At 40.6% G+C, this 15,817-nt stretch overlaps 1 protein-coding gene across 5 annotated transcripts in view; it reads left to right on the plus strand.

Moving 5' to 3' along the window:
- Positions 1-15,817, plus strand: part of DENND2A (DENN domain containing 2A) — a 2,268,767-nt gene that overhangs the window by 541,823 nt on the left and 1,711,127 nt on the right. Inside the window, exon 3 of one of the 5 annotated variants that reach the window (XM_044088248.1) lies at positions 13,351-13,448. The exons of the other annotated variants lie outside the window; for them this stretch is intronic. The gene's annotated coding sequence lies outside the window, so the exon portion shown is untranslated. The remainder of the gene's footprint in view (positions 1-13,350; positions 13,449-15,817) is intronic. 5 annotated transcript variants of the gene reach the window in all.

A 15,817-nucleotide genomic window follows, 5' to 3' on the forward strand; every position in this document is an offset into this window, starting at 1 on the left:
CTGCCTGAGGCAGGACAACCCATATGTTATGACTGCAGATGCATACCTATCGGACATCTACATTTATGGTAGGTACAAAACTGTACTTTCCTTCCACAGTCTGTATGCAGGTGACCTGAAACTGGTTAAACAGATTACATGTGTTACAGATAGGGCATGTCTACAAAAGAACTTGACTAAATTGACCATTTGGGCACAGAAGAATAATATATGCTGATAAAGACATCAAAAACTAAACATTTGAGATTTGGGAGACATAAATTGAAAGGTGAGTATTTAATACAGCACACATTGATTGAAACTGTAGATTTAAGTACCTGGGTATATGGGTGGATCCAACTTTGAGTTTTTCTAATCATATCAAGCAATTGGTTAATGATAATTACAGAACTATAGGTTGTATAAAAATATTTATAAAGTCTAGGAAATCAGAAATGATAAAGTCATTGTTTGTTAATTATATTAGACCCAAATTTGAGTATGGAGTAACAGAATGGAACCCTTATAAGAAACAAGCTTGAGTAAACTGAAAAGAGTACAGCAGAAATATACCAAGGGCATCCATGGATTTGAAAATTTATGTTAATATGAAAGACTAAAATGTCTGAGCTTGTACAGTGTCTTTTATAGATATTTAAGAGGCAATCTTATTCAGGTATTGTAGGGCATTTAGAGACAATTACCTCTGGGAATGTTTGGGATTATCAGAAAGTAATAGAGAGTCATCAGACAACCTATGTAGAAGATTCTATAGGAATGAGACATGTACTAATTAGTTCTCTGAGACAGAAGCTGATGCATGGAACAGACTGCCGAACTACATTAAAGCAAGTGCTTGAAATGTGTTAAACTCTTAAATAATTTCTTAGATTTCATGTCTTAAATGATCTGTGTAAAGTATAGATTTTTTCTAAGCTGACTTTTCTGTTTAGCAATAAGGTAAAATTGGCTGATTGTGTTTAACACTTTTTTTGTAGCAAGGTCCAATCCAGGCAAGTTGAAACAACAACAACAAAACCATTACATTGTGGACTGGGTCAGAACCAGGAATTTAGAAATTGAAACTAATATATCCCTACTAATCAGTGACACTGTTCATGTATAAAACTGCATATCAAAATGCTGACTTACTCTTTGACGGTTTCAAAAATAAGTGTCTAGACTGTGATGGTCAGATTTAGTAAAGTGTCTTGTTTTATGTGGGAGCATTGAGATGCTTACAGTTATGTTCTGGTTTGCTGAAGTGTCTTGTTTTTCATGGACTCTGAGCTGTTTACTGCAATTCAGAGACTGAAGGCTCAGGGGGTTGCATGCCTTGATGTTCATCGTGTTACCCTGCTGCAGTCATCACACTTGGGTTATCCTGTCGTCAGGCGGTCCCGCAGTCGGCTGGAATTCCAAAGTCTTGGTCCGGCATCGGTTGCTGTCACTTCTTCCCTGACGTCAGTGCACCAGGGGTATATATAATGCAACCGATGCCATTTTCTTCAGTCTTTCTTGCCGCGCGGTGCCCGAAGCAGAAGCAGTTCGCAAGTGCCGGTCGGCCGACTACTGAGATTTTCGAATTCGAATTTCAGACTGAAGTCTTCTATAAAGCTAAGTACCCCATTGGGGAAACGTTTCTTGCCTCAGACCGATGTCAGTAAAAGTTAACAATTGTATTTCTTGTGGGAAGCAAATACCTCATAAGGATTTTCATTCTTATTGCATACCTTGCCTAGGCCCAGACCACAACGTCACTAGTTGTCGTTTTTGTGCTAGGTTTAATAAATGTACTATTAAAATACGCTTTGATTTCGCATGATACTACGGTAGAAAATTTAACTACACCATGCCGTCGGAGCAACCGACTACCGGCTTGCACAAAAAACGCAAGGATAAGGACAGACAGCCCAGGCCTAAGCCAGATTCCGAGGCCTCGGCTGGTCCGGTCTCCGGTTCTCCGGTCCTCAGTGAGGCTCCAACGCAGCCACTGACTACCGCAGTTCTGGAACCTGAGACCGCTTCAGATTTTTTGACGGAATGTACCAGGCCGACACAGCCATTTAGTTCGGGCCCTACCGACGACATTGCTGAAAAAGATGTCGGTGCTGCAGAAACGCCCTCGGTTTCTGAAGGCGTTTTTAGACCGACGACGCTCACCATTAAATCGTATTCTAAGACAAAGACTCCTATTAAATCTAAAAAGACTGCACTTCAGTCCCCTGTTCAAGGCCCCATGTCTAAGAAACAGATGCTCAAAATGGCTGAAGATTTGATCACTTTAATCAGGGGTTCCCAGCCCCCTCCTGACAAAAGGCCTAGACAAGAGGAAGATTATGCATCCTCTGAACAACTTTCCATTTCTTCAGACTCCTCTGAGGACCAAGATTACTCCTTCTCCCCTTATGAAGATTCTGATGCTGAGGATTCCATTCCCTCAGCTTCTCCTCCTGAAGACTACTCCTTTGGGGAAACTTTACACACCATGAGGGAACACTTTCACTGGGAAGGTCAGGACTACTCTGACTCGAAGAAAAGGCTCAGAGAGTTTCTTTTACTCCCCCAACACAGACCTCTTGCCATCCCACCAGTTTTAGACATTGTGGATGATGTTTACTTAGAATCCAGTTTTAACCCTGATTCTCTCCCTCCTGCTCCGGCTAAGCCTGACAGATATTATAGAGTACCTGACTCCCACAAATTTCTTTACAAAAGCCCTGTTGCTGACCCAGAGACAATCTTCCAGGGTCCCAAGGGGGCTAAGGCTTCTATGGCTAAAAATCCTGTACCTTCTGAGAGGGATTCCAGAGCACTAGACAGGTGGGGGAAAAAGGTTTACACCTCAGCCACTCTAGCTATGAGGGCATTAAATTGCCAATTTTACATGCTTAAGTATCAGCAATTTCTAATCTCTCAGTTAAAGCAAAAGATGACCACTCTCCCTCAACAATCTGAATTGAAAGAAATGCAGGATCTGTTGCATGCCACTGAACAGGTGGGAAAACATACCTTACAATGTGGGTTTGATTCTTTGGAGGCCTCCTGCAGAGCAGCTGTCACTGGGTCTGTTATACGTAGGCATGCTTGGTTAAAGGAACAAGCCGTACCTGAACATGTTAAAGCAAAACTTCTAGATGCTCCCTTACAGCAGGATGTTCTTTTTGGAGTTAAAGCAGAAAGAAGTCTTAAAGAAAATGGAGGATAAGGCAAAATCTATGCAGACAGTCAAAGATTTCCTACAGGTACAGCCCCCTCGCTTCAGCAGAAACTGGCCAACACAAAATTGGTCCTTTCCAGCTACAGACAGACCACAGAGGGGTAAATACAGACACCCAAGGGGCAGAGGACAACCACAAGCTCAGTACAAACCTCGCCAATGGGGCACTACAACTCAGAAGGGAGGAGAAGACAGGTCCCAATCTACCAGAAGGCAAACTCAATGACTTGCACCTCATCTGGCCAAGCAACACTCTCTTGGCAGCCCCCTTGGGAGAAAAACTCGCACTTTTTTCAGACAACTGGCACATTGCCACAAAGGACAAATGGGTCCTAAGCATAATTTTACAAGGATACAGATTCCATTTTCACACCTTGCCAATGAAAAGAGGCATGCCAAACCTGCCACCAAATCAATGGGCAGAGGCACAAAAACAAATTACAGCTCTTATGGACATGAGAGCCATTCATCTGGTACCTACTCGAGAGCAAGGTCAAGCATTTTACTCAAGACTCTTTCTAGTGCCCAGAAAGGGCAATGCCTGGAGACCATTTCTGGACCTTTCCATTCTAAACACTTACTTACAAGTACCCAAATTCAAGATGCTAACACTACAGCAGCTTCTTCCCATGTTGGGCAAGGAAGCATGACTAGTAACGTTGGACCTCAAGGAGGCATACCTGCATGTCCCTATCAGACAAAGTTGCAGAAGATACCTCCGTTTCATTGCAGGTTCAACCCATTACCAATTCTCTGCACTGCCCTTTGGCTTATCTACTGTGCCCAGAGTCTTCACAAAATGCCTGGCACCAGTAATTGCATACTGCAGACAAAGAGGAATTCAAATATACCCATACCTGGACAACTGCCTCATCCAAGCAGAAAGCAAGGACATTCTATTACATCATCTGGCTTTTGTAAAACATCTACTAAATTGTCTGGGGTACACAGTAAATGAAAAGAAGTCAAAATTGGTACCCTCACAAAATATGATATTCCTGGGTGCCAGCTTGAATACAACTGCCCAGAAGGCATATCTGATGGCAGACAAACAACTACAACTGACTCAATATTTCAAAACAATGGCAACAAAGGCCCATTTAACTGCAAGAAAAATTCTGCAGGCCTTGGGCTTCATGGCATCTTGCATACTACTAATACCATTTGCAAAGCTGCATATGAGGAAATTACAGTGGTACCTAAAAAGCGTATGGTCTCAACACAGCCACAGCTTGTACACAAATGATATCTCTCATTCCCTGCCTACAACAGGAGTTTCTATGGTGGTCACAGGCATGTCACCTCAACAAGGGTCAGCCTTTCACCTTGCCCCCAGCCAGGCAAACTATCACAACAGATGCATAAGATTACACCTGGGGGGGGCTCACATGGCAGGACACTGCATTCAAGGCGTATGGACTGCAGATCAAAGGAATCTGCACATCAATCAGAAAGAGATGCTAGCTGTACAGAAAGCTCTGACAGCCTTCAAGGATCTATTACATCCAGGACAACTGACAATAAAGACGGACAACACCACAGTAATGTGGTACATAAACAAACAAGGGGGTACTCACTGCTACCCTCTGTGCAGACAAGCAATGACCTTATGGAGCACAGCTCTGGCTTACCAAGTTCAGTTACAAGCTCAATTCCTGCCAGGATGGAAGAATACATTGGCAGACGACCTCAGCAGAAACATCATGGATCCACACGAGTGGAGACTAGATCCACAAGTATTTACAATGATAACTCAAAAATGGGGCCTTTCAGTCATAGACCTGTTTGCCAGCCCTCAAAACTATCAACTAGCAAAATTTTGTACAAGGACATTTCACCATCAAGCGTGGAAGGTGGATGCACTCTCTTTCAGTTGGAAAAACCTAACAGTATATGCCTTCCCTCCATTGCCTCTTCTCACAAAGGTTCTTCTGAAAGTCAAAAAGGAGAGACCACAACTGATTCTCATAGCCCCAGACTGGCCACGCCAGCACTGGTATCTACTATTGAGGAATATGGCCCACGGCCCACCATGGATATTACCACAAATTCCCCATTTACTCACACAACAAAACAATCAGATTCTTCACAGCCAGCTCAAAACCTTAAATCTGGCTGCATGGCAAATCACCTAAGCATCCAGTCAGCTCCTCTTTCCCAAGCAGTTATGGATGTTATTCTGGAAGCTAGGAGGCCAAGCACCAGGAAGGCTTATTCGGACAAATGGAAAAGGTTTTGTGCCTGGAACCAATCTAAAGGCCAAGACACAATTCTGCCTCACATGCCTCACATTCTACAGTATTTAACTGAGATGTTGCATAAAGGACTTTCCTTCTCCTCCATTAAAATCCATGCTTCAGCTATTTCGGCCCACTACAACATGGATCCACCCTTATTTTTGCATCCACTTCTAAGGCAGTTCCTCAGAGGGTCAAAAAACATTAGACCACCCAGAAGAGCACCTACACCAACATGGGACCTCAATTTTTTTTGGAAAAACTAACACTACCTTCCTTTGAACCAGCTTTCTCTACAGATCTTCAGTTCCTATCATGGAAGACTGCCCTGCTGCTAGCAATAACTTCAGCTAAAAGAGTCTCAGAGCTACAGGCACTAATGGCAGTGGAACCTTTCCTCATTTTTCATCAAGACAGAGTTTCTCTATGAACTAATCCTTCCTTTACGCCTAAGGTGGTTTCCAGTGTGGCTTTAAATCAAACCATCCACTTACCCACCTTCTTCCCAAATCCACAGAACAAAGGTGAGAGATTCCTGCATTCCTTGGACATTCACAGGCAGCTTCGTTACTACTTGGACAAAACTAAGGCTTTCAGAAAATCTGACCAGCTCTTTGTATCCTATGCTACAGCTTCTCAAGGAAAGGCTATATCAAAGCAAACCATTTCCAAATGGATAGGTCATTGCATACGTTTTTGCTATACCCATCATGGAAAACCAGTTCCTGCTACCATTAGGCCCCACTCTACCAGGGCAGCAGCTACTTCTACAGCCTTTTTCAGGGGGGTTCCAACCTAGGAGAATTTGGAAGCTGCAACTTGGAGTTCAGTACACACCTTTACCAAACACTATCACTTACCGCTTTACTCTAAGACCAGGGCTGGCTTCGCCACTGCAGTTCTGCAGGGCCTCCTAGCCTCCTCTAACCCTCTATGATACCTCCACCCATCCTTAGCTTTGGGATTCTGCTCAAGTGTGATGACTGCAGCAGGGTAACACGATGAACATAGTACAGTTTTGTACCTACCATAAATGTAGATGTTCGAGTGTACACCCTGCTGCAGTCCAGGTTACCCTCCCTCCATCCCCTCTGACCTACTGGCTAAATCTCTTCAATACCTTCCTGATGTATTTGCTTATAGCTGAAGGGATTTTGTGTTTGTACAAGTTTACTCTATTTGGTACTAATTACTGGCCACCTTTTTGGGGGCACCTGACATCTGGGGCAAGAAAAACGGAAGAAAATGGCGTCGGTTGCATTATATATACCCCTGGCGCACTGACGTCAGGGAAGAAGCGCCAGCAACCGACGCCGGACCAAGACCTTGGAATTCCAGCTGACTGCGGGACCACCTGACGACAGGATAACCCAAGTGTGATGACTGCAGCAGGGTGTACACTCGAACATCTACATTTATGGTAGGTACAAAACTGTACTTTCATGGTTATGTGAGTGGATAGCTGCAGATGAACTCAGACCAGAGCTGTCCTTCCTCACAAAACATGAGGTCACTTTTTTCTCAGATTCCACTTTCTAATAGCAATGTAAAATAAATAAAGACTTTGCTGTCTTACAACGGTGACCTTTCTCCCTAAAGACACAAAGACAAAAAGTTGTTTGTGCAACTAAGGGTAGTTTAAAGGCATTATTTCCTGTTGTTGTGTAAAAAGAATAGCATATTGTTCAGTGTAATTTTCTTCGACTATTTTAGAGATTCTGGTACAGACCAGAAAAAAGACCTTTACTTGGAAACAAAAATAAAACTACATCAACAAAGGAGAGCTGACTCTGTAACTTATTTGAGTAAGAAAGATGGAGTTTGATAAGATGGTCTATTTCATATCTTGGCAATGTCTTTCCTAGCTGTCAGAGCACACTGCAATTCTTTTGATAGGTTATTATATATATTTTCATAAAAAAAAAATCTTGCACCGTCACATCTTCTAATAAGGGATGAGTTCACATCAAGTATATTTTTGCAGATGTGAAATAACTTTAAATTTCTGTGCTAACAGTTGTTATTCTATTCCTTTTCAAATTGTCTTATTAAATAGCTAGCCTGAATAAACTATACGTTCTGTATTGTACAACATTATATTAAAAATGACAATCACTCATAAAGTAAAGGGGAAAGCAACGTTTTTTCCCCAGATTAAAAGTTGACACGAATATCTTTTTCGAACAAAAGAGGGCTTGGCTAGTAATAAAACAATGTTTCATGTAAGTTAGTAAAGTGGAAACCAGGGAGAGGTACTGGTACATATCAGAAAAGCTGTGACACAAAATGCAGTCAAGTAGTAGACAGAGAAAAGTACATGGAGATTCAGAGATTCACTGGGTAGCTTGTCAGAACCCTGCTGTGTTTTCTCTCCCTGTTTTCAGCTAAATAGAAATGCTACCATAGTTATGATACAGATGATGTGGGGTCTTATACGAGGGTTATTTTATTAGCCACATTTATAATGCAACTTCCCTAACATCGGGGACCTGTGTGGAAAATGCACCACATGCCTACTATATTCAGCCCTACCACACATCTGATGTTTGGGCACTTGGCTTTTTCATTAGTTTGGGTATAAAAGATGGTGTCTGTTACTACATTGAGAAGTAAATAATTAGCGAAATGAAATTTATGGATTCAACAGTTGGGATTTGAGTACAAAAAAGTTGCAGAACTGCAAAGAAAAGGAATGCTGCTAAAAATTGTTGAAGCCTAGTAGAGATAGGTTCTTGTTCAAATGGACACATGCAGAAGGTCATTGTTTCCCTAAGTGTGATAGGCATATCGATTTCCACTTTTTTGTGCCCTTAAGTCCTTGTTCCAAAATATGTATGCATTCTTGAGTAGTAATTTGGCCCCCTGCTTATTTTTGCTGCAGAGACTTAACCAATATACTGATAATGTGCTGCTTATAGGGTCCTAGGGTCACAGGATATTCCTAGGTAGTTGATTAGGTAGATTATTAGTGACCTAACCAGTGAAATTTCTATTACTAGTTACCTATTTTCATAAGGGATTGTGGGGCTAGACCAGGAGTATATTTATGGCTATACATCCGTTTGTCAGGGTTGTGCTTGACGAGGGGATGGAAGCTACTTTAATATGAAGAAGTTGTTATTTGGGAGACATATCTATCCAACTAAAAGGTTCTATTTATATTGTGGTTAAGATTTAGGTCATTCATATGGGTTTCTGGTTTGTGGACATGTAGAAAGTCATGCAGGACAAGGTAGTAGCAGTGGCCTCAGTACTAAGTCCTAAGGGATCCCCACTCATAACAAGCCTTTTAGAGAAGAGTATACCCCTAGTCCTAATTTGTGAGATTCTCTCTGTGAGCCAGTTTGCTGTCCAGTAGGTTACATAACGGTTTCCATTTAGTTTGATTAATTTGCCCATAATGTCACGATGGCGTCATATTGTAGGCCTTTTCCAGGTAAAGGTACTCTGAATGTGCCAGTCTGCCCTCATTGAATGCCTGAATGACATTTTCAAAGATGTTCATTAGGCTCTGTAGCAGAACGGAAAGCTCAAGTAGGTAAAACCCAGGTGATAGAAATGTTAAGAATCAAGCAAGAAGAACTGGCTCAAGTGAACACAGAGAAATGTTGATAAAATCTTTATTAAACCAGAACAAGCTTCCAAGTTTTTGCTAAACACTTTCGTAAGTTGTTTCACCAAAGAACAAAGCCAAGCATCTAAAATACTAGTCACTTAATCAAATTGGTTATAGAATTAATCTTTAAGAAGCATTGATTAATCAAGCTCAAATAAGATTAATTGAAAATAATGAAGCATTAAAAACATTCTACTTACACACTAACACACTATTCATTACTATTTCATCTAAAATGCTTCCCGTTTAATAAAGGCTTCAGACTATTTGTACCATTCAACCCAGGATTTTTATCAGATCTTAACATATTAGGTTCAATAGGCAGGATCTTCCCTTCACAATCCAAGACTAATGTGGATCATGGGGTTGTAAGTTGCTACTGTTATTGTTTATGAGATCCTTAATGCTGTTTGTCATTATCTTACATACAAGGCTAGTAAGGCTTATTGACCTGTAGTTATCAGGATCAGTGCTGGGATCAGCTTTTTGGAGGGGGTGGCCACTGCTGTTCTCCATTCTTTGCATTCAAAACTAGCTTTAGAAGCTGAGGTTGAGCAAATTCAGGAATGGTTCTTGCAAACAAGGAATCACCTTGACACATTTTTAAGACTTATAGAGATAACTTTTTTTTTTACTGCAGAGGGAGCCTTTAGGACTAACTCAGTGGTGATCTTTGTGGGTTTGGGGGAAGGTGCAGAAATGATGTCATATGATGGAAAGCTAGATGGCATAGGCATATAAGTATGAAATAAATGTATCTGTTTATATGTTGGCCATGTCTCCAGGGCCTGAGTGGACATTATTGTTGTGTATGAACTCAATACTGGGTATTGTTCCTAAGGTTTCCAATATAACTAAAAAAGGACTTATGGCTGCCCTTGTTAAAGCTGGCAATTTTTAGTTCATACTTATGTTTAGAAGATTTGATTTTGTTTCTGAGTTCTTTGTTTAACTTCTTGAGTTCAGTTTTGGAGCATGGGATTTTCTGTTTATTCCTAAGGATCAGGCATGTTTTCTGCTATATTTCATACAGGGTTCCAGCATAAGAGCTTGTTCCTACACTTGTATTTTTGTCAAAGTGGGACTGATATCTTGATGCTATTGAAGGGAGAGTAGAAACTTCCTGCAAATATACTGGTGCTTCCTTAAGAGAAAGGTGGTTCCTAAACTGGTTCAGGTTATAATGTAACTATAGTAAGTTTGCCTTAGACAAATCCTTAAAGTTTTAGGATTTGTAGACATTTTAGGTTGGATCCTAATGATGAAAACCACTGAAGGGTGGTCAGGTCTGATCAGTAATGAGGTAACAGTGGATATAGAGCATAATCATGCGATATTTATGATGACCAAGCCAAGTAAATTTGGGCCTTTGCTTGGGGAGTGCACTACTTGGTCTAGAAAGTTTATAGAAATGAAATTTAGAAAGCATTGTACACATTTACGTGTAGTAGTGTAGGTCTTCCAGTTCATACATGGGTCCTCAAGAATAATAGTGTTTTGAATGGTGAGGGACTCAAGCTTCTTTCCGTATGTTGTGTTAGTTGTGGGTGTCTTAGAAAGAGTTCTGTATTTAGCTAGGATATGGTAAGGAATCTTATTGATAGTTACTAAGATGTGAGGAGTTTGAGGTTGTTATTTTGCTGTATAAGCCTAGATATAATGGCATTTCAGAGTATATGAACACACCAGTACTAGTATGGTAGGCGTTGAATCCTGGTAGGTAGGGTGTATTATCCCTGCAATGGAAACATGTTTCCATGATGATGCAGATGACATTTTCTTGGATCAGGAAGGCTTCTTGGTAGGGCAGTGTCTTATTGTATTTCCCCTTATCGAAAAGAGCTGCTTTTATGTTTCCTGGATTGGTCTGGCTAGGTTAGTAGATGGGGCAGTATGCCATTGTCTAAAAAAGGTACTGTGAAGAAAGTCTTGGCCAGCATAAAAATCCTTAAGGAGAGAGGTGCAGGCAATCCCTTGCAAAGAAGGTAGAATTGTCAACCACCTCCTTCCGATCAGGCATTTATTGAACCCCCTTGGACTGACACCAGTAGCTAAGCCAGTGAAGTCAGTTGTTCTTTGGTGATATCGTGATATCATTCTCAGCAAGCGTGGGACGCTGCTTAAGACTAGATGCCTACCAGCCTCTGTTGCATAGTCAGAGAGCTCTGCATGTCTTTATTCATATAATCCATGGATGCTTATATCAAGTCATTCAAATCGATATGACAACTCAGGTCATTCACACCCACATGAGTAATGACCATGTTGAATCTTCAAATGGGTGGAAGAACTTGCGTGCTTTGCCCCTGTATCACTTTACTAATGCATGCTAACCCTAACCTCAATCTTGTACCTTCCTGTAACCGCAAATCTACACCTTATCTCATATAAAACATATCTGCAACACTGATATTACACATGACCTTGGACACATGCCACATGTAGCAGCACACATGCATGACATTAATTCTGTCCCCTAACCTAGCTCTTACTCTAACCCTAACCCACAAACATACCCCCAGTGCTGACAACATTGGTATAACCATACATTTTGGCATTAAACTGACAAACCTCACCCACACCCAGTCACTGTTCCTTCTTCTGACATCTAAAATATTATACAATGTAAACACTCAACATGTTTGGCATACCATTCACTCTGTCATTGAAATGTGTATTTGACACAGTGAATGTCACCCATTTTACTTTCTCTCTCTCTCTCTATATATATATATATGTATATATATATATATCTGTCATATGTGTACGTGTGTGTGTGTGTGTGTGTGTGTGTGTGTGTGTGTGTGTGTGTGTGTGTGTGTGTGTGTGTGTAGGTAGATACACACACACACTAATACAAACACAGTGTATATATAAAATGTGTTTATCCTATTACTTTTTAAGTCTTTTTTGTGCAGAAAAAAAATAATCCGGTGTCTACTTAGTCCCGATACCTGAAAAATGTCTTCCTCTACCACCAGAGGCAATCATCTCTGCTTTCTTGTGTTACAGTCCTATCTTTTAACTTACCCGTTGACTGTAGAATGTCATACCACTAACATCCTGCACACATTCTTAAATCCTTGATCATGTCCTGAAAAAATGTCAAGTTAAAGAACGTAAGCCAAACAAACATAAATGATGTGATTAGTAAAAGCTGCTAAAACTCTGCATAAAGCAGTGCGCTCACAAAAAAAAAGATAGACATCAGTGAATTTACAGTATTGCATCAGTGTTGTGGTATGTTGTAATGCAAAAAAATCCCTGTTATATTTTTCTTTAAATTTTCAAAATTGTTTCATATCTTGGAAACTATACAGCCTAGACATACCAATTGTTATCAGCACTTTTGTTCAGAAGATTTGGGCATTTACAAGTATGATGCCTTGGAGAAACTCAATTAAAATGTCATCTCTGCACTTTTCTTTTCTTAATTCATACTGTCACACATTTGTTAGATAAAGTTAAACTTTGTAAATCTGCAGTGGAAACTAACTGTGATATTGCCTTTCCAGGATGTTTTAACAAAGAAAGGAGAATTGCATTTTTCATTTAATGCAATATAAGATATAAAAACCCATAACCGTATCCTGCTAGAAGATGCATCAGTTGTGAGAGATGCTTCTGATTCAGGAAGTAATTAATTGTTTGCATCTAACTGCTTTGGAAGTCATAGAAGAGTTGCCAGTCAGGAAACTCTTGAACTTGGAGTTAACACTGTAAAAGAGCCAGCGGTCAGGCAGTAGGAGCATTATGTAAAGAACGGACTTGATTTTCTGCTGATTTTACTGTATGTGAGAAAAACTGACTTCATTACCTTTGTTTCTAGGGTGAAAAGATAAGCTAAAATATTTATGTTGAACTGAAGGTAGTGAAAAGTCAAACCTTTATTATCCTGCCAGTACTTGCAACTCTTGTAAATTACAGGATAGGTCAGTCTTTGGTATGACAGGCATCAGAATGAAGCAGTACCTGAGTTCATTACCTGTTTATTCTACTATAGCCTTAACCTGGTTAACCAGCTGCCATGTGTCAACAAAGGCTGACAAGGAGCTCTGAGAATTTACAGGAACTCAACAGAAAACATGCTCCACTGGATTTCTAAGTCAATATTTATATGATGGCCCACACCCATTAAATTTGAAGTACATCACCCATTAAGTAGGTACTGTAGAAAAAACAACACTGAAAATGATGGTCGACACAGTCAGCAATGGTAATTAATGTCAGCCATAAAAAGTCTGTCTCCCAAAGAACTCCACAGTTCTTGTTATTCATTAAATTTCTCTGCCCTTTAGTGAACTGCATACAAGTGAGAGATGAATGAACATGTGGCAGACTTCTCCTGTGGCCTCCATGATCAGCTCAATAGTAACATAAAATGAAGGTGTGGCAGGTAGGTAACATACAGGTACTTGCTCATTGCTTTTTTTTTTCAGTCTGTTTCTTATGGAGGCTTGAATACAGTTGTAGCAGAATCCTAAGGACTATGAATCAGCGAGATATTTTCTTTAGTTGGGTTTCAAATTGGTGAAATGTTGCTCTAATGAAAGAGGAAACTTCTTTTAGTTGTGGTACAGCAGACATGACCCCTTACTTGAAGAGGAAAGGGACTTTTATCAGGTTGACTGTCTCACATGAAGAAAATGTCTTTTTCTTCAGTGAAGGTCTCTTATTGTAAGTGCTGCCCATGTCAAAAATGTCTGAATCAATGTGACAGTACTGGACTACTTGTATAGAATGTGCAGCAAAAGTGAATCTAGTTAATTGCCACTGAGTGGACAACTTGGAAAAAACAGCCTGTGAAAAGTTAGTTGGAGGCCATTACTAAGCCAGTATCTGTGTTACTCCATAACCAGTCCTTGGGCTCTCTGTTGAAATGTCTGCACTTGAAATGCTGGGTACCAACAAGCTGAAAAAAAAAAAAGATTGAAAACCTAGGAGAAGAGTAAATCTCTAACATTGGTCTTCTCCTTTTAACCTCTTTGTTTTTGCAAGGGCAAGCCCCCCTGCACTCCTGAACTTATATATACCAACTCTGAGACCACCATACCACAGAGAAAAGGGAATATTCTGGAATATGACCATCTCAGACTTGGTATATGTAAATCTGTTTTTTTGGCCATTCAATCTGTCTGTTTCAGGGCTTGCTGTAGTGGGTCCCAACATTTCAAATGGTTACCAGTCCATATTATTTAAAGTCAATTTTAACTGAGGCTCACACAGAGGACGACAACAGTCATAACCTGAGTTTTGCATCTGACTTTCAAGGGTTATTATATACATTGTAGAGAAAAAGCTTACCAGACAATAGATACCTGTATTTTGTAGTGATACTTCAGGTCAGAAGACTGCATACAGTTTACCTTGATTGTTTACTGCATTGTAGTTTGTACTAAGTCTTACCGCGGTGGTGGTGTTGCGGTAGCGTTGTCGCCTCACAGTAAGATGCTGTCCGGTTCAATTTTCAGCTAGAGCGTCTTCTGCATGGAGACATGCATGAATGATTGTACCTTCGTTGAAGGTTGTGCGTCAGGGCTGGTAACTCATCAACTACCAATCATTAGCGGACCGGAGTTCCGTTGTGGTGACCCCTAACCGGGAAAAGCCGAAAGACACAACAAGTTTGTACTAAATCTTAAGAACTGGTTCTTAGAATTCCTGTGCAAGTCCTTTCAATTTCTTCTTCTCCTGGGTCTCCCTTGTAAAGAGAACCAGTACTGCACTGTGGACTACCTAGACACATTTGTTATTAAATAAGCTTTTCTGTTACCAAAACTATGGTCTTTTACAACAGTAGAGTTCCCTTTCACCAACCTTCCCAACACTGGGCTCCTAATCATCAGTAGCTGATTATGCTTGTACTGCATGAGGTAGTTAAACGTGTCTTTCAGGTGGTGGTGGTAACATTACAGTAGCAGTGCATATCTACTAACTCCTTAAGTTTTTAGGGTGGCATTAGGTACCACTCTTATGCCCATTTTCAGTCCCCTGCTTCCTAACCATGCTGTCACTGAACAAGTTCTGAGCCTTTGCAAAACCTAAGTGACATGGCACCAAAGCTAGCTGAGTGAGTTAAGAATAGAGTTTATCCATTGTGGTAGCTTTGACCACCTGCAAGATTAATGTCAGTTGCCATCTCTACCACTTTCTGACTCCATGATCTTTAGACACTATAGCTGATGTAAAGCCTAAGGTATGCCTGAGCCTTTGAATCACCAAGGAGATGATTGCATTGATACTTCCCATATAATTAGGCTATTGCCTGTAATGTCTTTTAAGCTTTTCATTTTTAATAAATCAACTTCAGCTGAGGCACTTGGAATCTTCAAGCCATTCACTTGTACATGACTCGTGATCCTACTTTTAGGAGACCTGTAGAATATATTTAGCTAGTGAGACCTGGGGTTTATTAATTCAGCACAGATTCCCCAGTGGCCCATGGCAGTGTCCATGTTAGTGAGCTGTGTTAGGATAGTGTGTGTAGTGCCCGTATATCCTGTCCTTTTCCCATGTTTGTAGTACTGACATCTAAATGTTACTGCAGGGAAAGTGCCTGTATTTAATACTAAAAGTTTAGTTTAAATTCCCCAAGCATTCACAATGTCCATTCTAAAAAAGATCACCACTGATGCTGACTCAGGCATTCAAATGTCCTCCTGAACTGTATCAAGTGCTATAGTTTCATCCATGGGACTTTCCATCAGTGTCAATTGACATGAGAGACTATTTATTTTACATTTGTTGACCGGGCTAGTCTGGCTG

This window comes from Protopterus annectens, chromosome 11.part0 (genome assembly GCF_019279795.1).
Source record: "Protopterus annectens isolate FY-2018-M chromosome 11.part0, PAN1.0, whole genome shotgun sequence".
Classification (NCBI taxonomy): domain Eukaryota; kingdom Metazoa; phylum Chordata; order Ceratodontiformes; family Protopteridae; genus Protopterus; species Protopterus annectens.